This window comes from Etheostoma spectabile, unplaced genomic scaffold (genome assembly GCF_008692095.1).
Source record: "Etheostoma spectabile isolate EspeVRDwgs_2016 unplaced genomic scaffold, UIUC_Espe_1.0 scaffold394, whole genome shotgun sequence".
Taxonomy (NCBI): domain Eukaryota; kingdom Metazoa; phylum Chordata; class Actinopteri; order Perciformes; family Percidae; genus Etheostoma; species Etheostoma spectabile.
Window position 1 is genome coordinate 461,412 of NW_022605599.1, and position 6,781 is coordinate 468,192.

The 6,781-nt window shown below is 44.9% G+C and overlaps 2 long non-coding RNA genes across 2 annotated transcripts in view; one reads left to right on the top strand and one right to left on the bottom strand.

The window, feature by feature from the left end:
- LOC116686570 (uncharacterized) overlaps positions 1 to 107 on the top strand; it is a 13,413-nt gene extending 13,306 nt beyond the window's left edge. Inside the window, exon 3 of the long non-coding RNA XR_004331297.1 lies at positions 96 to 107. This is a non-coding gene — a long non-coding RNA (uncharacterized LOC116686570). The remainder of the gene's footprint in view (positions 1 to 95) is intronic.
- LOC116686571 (uncharacterized) overlaps positions 1 to 6,781 on the bottom strand; it is a 22,675-nt gene that overhangs the window by 1,723 nt on the left and 14,171 nt on the right. The gene's annotated exons all lie outside the window — the stretch shown is intronic.

Here is a 6,781-nt window from a genome sequence, read left to right on the forward strand (position 1 = left end):
GCATTGACGCTGGGTGGTATTCTCGTCTGCGCACGTGTTGTTCTGCTCCTCTATGAGGATAAAGAACACAAAGACGAAATTCATCGGCTCCGCAGCATTTCTAAACCTCAAAAACATCAGAGATTGAGTCAGATGGATCAAATACTCTCCCAGATTAAAGGTGTTGAGGATGCCTTTACCATTCAGTGCTTAATCAGAGCAGTTGATGGAGCAGGTGCGGCTGATGGACGGTAACGGACCACCTGACGAAGAGAAGCTGCTTTAGCCTTTAATGTGTCATTTTGCTATTTCTCTGATCAAAATTTTTGTAAAAAAAAAAAAAATTTTTTTTTTTTTGAAAAAAAAAAAAAACTGAAAAAAAAAAAAAAAAAACAAACAAAAAAAAACAACAATATCACCAAAGGGAAATTTGAAAGATGTGCGATGCTAGCGTTCTCCAATTTTTTTCACTGGCAAAATCTTGCTTCAATGTTTCGTTGGTGCTCCCATCTGTGTTGGGATTGAACAGCTGATGAAGGCAAACAGAGCACCAGACCTATGTGTTCCAGGTCCAATCTGGAAGATTAAGTACCTGGAACTAACACGCATAGGAGCACTCGGTCTAAAAATCAAATGACTTACCTGTCGCTGATCGTTTTAAGCATGCTTGAATACACCACAGCGGCACATTTGATAGATCATATAATCACCAAACAAGAATCGATGCTGAGTAATGAAGGTGTGTCTTTGCTCTAATTAAGAGGGTATAGCTGAATTTAATAGCTCCTACAGGCTTTGTGTGCCATGCTGCTTTTGAAGAAATCTACATGTGGAGCTCCTGTGTTAACCGTCGTGTGAGGCCAGGGCCATCATGCTCTACTTGGATGAGTCTCCTATTTCCATGCTTGAATCAGGGACGTCAGGATTTAAAGGGGGGGGGGAGGGGGGGGCTTGCCCCAGCAAGCCTTCGCTTTTAAACTGGCAATTCAGCGTGTCACTTATTAAACTACACTTATGTCAATCAGCAAGAGAAGAAACCAAGTCATAAGAACAGAAAACCTCTCGTTGAAAGAAAAGTTACTGTAATTAGCTTCATGGCAAAGCTGCAGGGGGGGGGGGGGGGGGGGAGGGGGGGGGGGGGGGGTGACGTTTTTGGGTTACTTAGGCCATGGGGTTGGCCCGCTGAGTCTTGGTAAGCTTGGCTAAAAGTGTACCGCTGCTACGTTAAAGTGATCTATCACACCCGAGCAACTCGCTCTTATGGACAAGAGAGGTCACAAATAAGAAGAGAATGAATCTAAGTACAATATTAGGAGACTGGTTAAGCGTGTCATGTTACAGCCAAAATGTATGTCACGCACAACAGAACAGAACAGAGGCTCAGGTACCATGACATAGCAGTTCAAGAAAAAAAGCCAAATAGCCATTGTTGCCAACTCATAACTGCTGATAAGATCTTTTAAAGTAGCTACTATCTGAAGGTAAAACTTTGAAATAACGAATTACTGTATGTAGTTATGTTTCTTATTTTCGGGTGTGTGGTGGGTGTGTGTGTGTCATTAACACGTTCAGCGGTGGGTCGTGTATTGACATCAGCACGGCTCTTGGTACTTCGGTTAATTTCTACTTCTGGGAAGCTCATTTGCTGTTTTCTAAATGATGAATGCGGATAAGGTGCAGTATATAACGATAATAGTGAACTGGGGAATGTTTGCTGCTGTTTGCATTCGATCATAAATCGGCAAAAAAAACATTTTGTTCCTATGAGTCATTTCTATGCTCTTGTTTCAATGCGGCTGGGCTCCCTCTCTTAAAGTCTCTATCTAAACCTTCGCGTCGACCGCCAAAATGGTCTCCGTGCATCCTGCGTCTGAGGTCCTGCGTACCGAGTCCCGCTTTACGGCCCGAATTCCAGTGGGAAGTAAGAGAGTGGCAACCATCACAGCACCTCTGCAAACATGGTAATTCCAAGGATAAGCAAATAAGCCGCTCCAAGCCGGAAAAATGCACTATTGACTCGGTCATTGTCATTTAATCAGCTTCCACCAAGGGTCAAGACCAGCATCATCGTTCTAGTACACATTTAAGATCTGAACCGATGATGAAAAAAGCCTTTTGGCTAATTCTGGACCAATTCCAGGAATCGAAGAATGGAATGTCCCTGTCAAATAAATTCATAAACAAAAAATAATTCTCTTACAAAAAGCTGTACCCCGTGTCCCGTAGACTCATAACACAGAGGTCTGAGAAGGTCTCCGGATCAGGAAGAAAATGCTAAGCAGGTGCTAGGTACGCGTAACAAATGGACAAGGGATTATAGTCAGATTTCTTATATATTCTTATGAAATCCAAGCAGTCATAAAAACAATTGACACAAAATATTTCCTCTATTTACATTTGGAGTTAAAAGGTTGAAGTTATCATCAGCGAAAATAAAGTATTTTTATGTTGCGGCTGTAGCTTCACGTGGTTGTTAAATGCTTCCGATGCCATCTCAATCAAACACTATCTTCTCTCTCTGGGCCCAGAGCTGATTCAACCCCCGCTGGGCCAGTATGCCAGCAGGAAGATGCCAACTCCGACAATAGTGACTCCAACAGCACTAAATGAGACGCTGTCTTTAGGGCTGTTCAGGCTGTGTGTTGGTTAATGCATGTATTACGTCAGGGGAGCTGGATTCTGTGCCCCCTAATCACTGGGAGTTAAGAGCTAGGATAAGATCGAAGTGACAACAAGACAGGTTGGTGGTGAACCTCAGTGACATTCTAGCCATCATTGCATCGCAAATCAGGGAACCCACACAACAACTTTTTGTTGGGGGATGAGCTCAGCCGATTGCAGTACACCCTAGCAGTAGGAAAAAAGTAGCAATCTACGATTCTTTAGCTAGAACGTGGAGTAAAAGTTCTCTGCATAATTCTTGACCATGACAGTAATACAAAAACAACTTAGCAGCAACAAAGGGGGTATTTAGTTTGACCCTATAGGCATTGTTCAGACCAAACGGCGGAATAACAGGAACACACGCTGATATAGGACAACCATGACGGCACAAACATGAGGACAAACATGAGGACAAACATGAGGACACAGGAGCGGGAACCTGAGGACAACATGAGGACAAACTGAGGGAACTGAGGGCAACTGAGGACAACATGAGGACAAACTGAGGGCACATGGAGGACAACATGGGACACATGAGGGCACATGAGACAACCATGGGGACAACATGGGGACAAAATGAGGACATGAGGACACCATGAGACATCGACCCCGGACACCCCCCCCCATGAGTCCTCGGCTAAACCAATTCCTCTCTCGGGGCAACATCGAGGCGGCACCATGCAGGACAACATGAGGACAAATGAGGACAACATGAGGGTACCAAAATAAATTGTGTTGAACAAGGTGAATCAACGATAGCGATTTATAACGATTCAATCATCTAGGCATACCTTTAGGCATTATCGAAAATGTGTAAACCAATTCCTAGTGTGCGAGAAGCTACAGAACCTGGGTCCTTACAGTGGGGGTACCTTACAGGGGGGTTACCTTAAAGTGGGCGCTCACCTTACACAGCTGGGGGCCGCCTCCTCAGGACAGTTGATCCAGCCTCAATCTTCCTCACAGAAGTGCCCATCAGGGCGGTAGTTAAGAGGACCGCGAGGTCCACACCCCCACCTGGGCAACGCCCGAGACACCACTACCCCTACCCCCTTCCAGCGATATATTCTTTTCATTGGTTTAGTCTTCAGAACATAAAAATTATTGCAAATTTATAACTACTTCTAGCCAAATCTGCGTGTCCGGTATCCATGAGTTATTACTGAACAGCGAGAACGCAGATGACATCGAACTTGATTATCTTATGAGCTTTTGTGAGAGATCCTAGTTGTTTCATATTGCCACGGTTCGCCGTACCGGGATATCCATTCTTATCTGCACGCTCTAAATAGACAATAGGAGTTTTTTATACTCAGTTGGTTTAGTTATTTGTGGGTTATTTTTTTCATACTCAAACATCATCTTAGTCATTTAGTATCAGTTGTCAGTAAAATGACAGCAACAGCATAGACGTCTGTGCAAATCTAGTTATCACAAACTCATTGCCCTTTCTCGTACGCCAAACCACAACCATCATGTTAGTACCCCCGTACACCCCCCCCCCCCCCAAATCTCAAAGTCAGCATGAAAAAACATACCTAGGCTGGTCCACCCCGCTCCCCACACCCGAGTGCGTTATGAAAGAACCCTGTGAGAGACACTCCGGTCTCATCCTACAAAAATGAAAAGTCTCTAAGGTGGGACTTCAAAGAAATGATCACTTTTGTTATATGTCGACCTCAGGGCAAAAACTTCCTGTTTCCCTTTGTGGTAACGATGGTGACGTTGGCATGGATTTAGACGTGTCATGACACGATGTAACTCCGAGTCTTGGAGAGACATGCGGCGGACACTGAGTAGTGAATGAGAATGGCGTTTTCACAATGGTTCAGACTACAGGAGCTAATTCAGTCGTGCCTAAAAAAGTATTGACTTTGGTACTCAGCCCTGGTGCCTGGGTATGAGGAACGTGGAATGGAATGATCTATGATACAGGGATAATCCAACATAAGTTGGATATTTTTAGCACATACAATAATTGGATAGTTGTAACAATTACACATGCAGCTGCAAAGACAAGGTGTTTCGCCAATTTACAATTCGCGTTCCCCTCTGAATAAAATCCATACCCTGCAGATTCTGCTGCCCGTCTTAAAGACGGCTTACAGTGATTCGTCAACAGCAAGACGGGAGACGAGCTCCATGATTGTCTAAGTTTCTGTGTCTCCAGATGGTGGCAGGGCTTTTCAACTGGCTGACTTCCAAAAATAACAAAGAAATTACCTTAAAAGAACCACTAGATGGCGTTTCCAGTACTGGTATCTACTCCACTCTACTCGCCTTTTTGGTTCTTCCATGGAAAAAAGTCCTGGCAACAGGTGACTGATATTTTATTTTAAAACCAGCGATCGGGGGGGGGGGGGGGTGGGGGGGGGGGTGACAAACACCGCCGTGTTTTAAATAGTTTAGCAGCTGTGGGGTTTTTTGCAATTCCCTCCAGCTTCTTTTGAACTAGAATTTGTCCTTCTGGCAAAACCGCCACATTGCGGAGAATCAAAAAACAACACACCGTGTGACGTCTCTGTGGGTGTGTGTGTGGGTGTGTTGTTTGTGTGTGGTGGCTGTGTGTGTGTGTGTGTGTTGTGTTGGGTGTGTGGTGTTGTGTGGTGGTGTGTGGTGTGTGGGGTGTGTGTGTGTGTCGGGATAATCTGCAATGGGAAAAGGAGGTCGGGGCACCGCGCGATATAGCCGAGTAGAGCCATGCCGAGCCGGAGCGCGTGCAGCTACTAGCACTGGCTAAGCGCCATAAAATAACCAGAATGGAACATAATGAACTAAACTCATCAAAGACAGCACAGACTAATGCAGTGCCTGTGTATGAATATGTAGATATGTATAATATGCCTTCACTTATAAGCTTATAGTAAGTGTAGCTGCTAACTATTGATCACGATGGAGCTCCTATCTATAACGGACAGCGTTAATAAACTTAGCCTGCTTTGCAAGCTGGTCCTTCAAGCTGAAACGCTGGGACTCGCCCATGTCACACACCATGTCGTCGTCTCTCGAACACGACAGCTGAGGTCCACTGGCCTTTCACAGACCACGCATCCGTTACCCACCATCCCGATACCAGTATGGAGACCAACCTGTCGCCCGATGGTTATTTGCCCCATAGCTCTCCAGCCTTGCTCCCTGTCTTTACTCCATGACTAACTCTTGACGTCCTTGCAGCGTTGTATTACCGCCGTCTGTCGCCCTTTGCCTTTGCTGGGTTGTGGATCTGTCTGCTTCTTCTCTTGCGCAACCCTGATTACCATCAACGAAAAGCCTTTAACCTGCTACTTAACAGACCGGGACACAATCCAGCCATCTACTAACATAAATCCACGGTAGGCACTGCAGTTGGTTGTAGTGCACAGTGTAGTTCCCGACCCCAGATCATCATGCACACGCCACTCTCTCAATGGAGACCCCAGTGACTACACATGAAACTAGTGTTTGGTTGGCGTACCGTAAAGGCAATGAGTTTGTGATAACTAATTTGACAGACGTCTATGCATTTTGCTGTCATTTCTGACAACTTGATAAACTAAATGTATATGATGTTTGAGTAAATGAAACCCCAATTAACCAAACTGGTTAAAAACTCCTACTGCTATTGAAATAGATCATGGAGAGTCCGGTACAGGCTGACCCTGGGCGATATGATTAGCTCTCATATTCAAGTTCATGTTCTGCTCGTTCATCGGCTGTTCAGTAAAATGCTCTTAAACACATTGGAGAGGATTTAAATTGCTATTTTTATTGTTCTGAAGCTAAAACCTTGTCATGGGGGGGGGGGCTTACATTCCTCTGTGTAGGAAACTCCGTATAAAGACCCCCTGATGGGGCACAGATGAGGAAGATTGAGGGCTGGATTCAGACTGTCTGAAGTAGGCGGCCCCCACTGTAAGGTGACCCCCACTTTAAGGTAACCCCCCACTGTAAGGTGACCCCCCACTGTAAGGTGACCCAGGTTCTGTAGCTTCTCGACAACACTAGGAATTGTTTACACATTTTCTGATAATGCCTAAAGGTAGGCCTAGATGATTAATCGTTATAAAATCGCTATCTTGATTCACCTTGTTCACAATTTATTTTTAACCCTCATGTTGTCCTCATGTTGTCCTCATGTTGTCCTCATGTTGCCCTCATG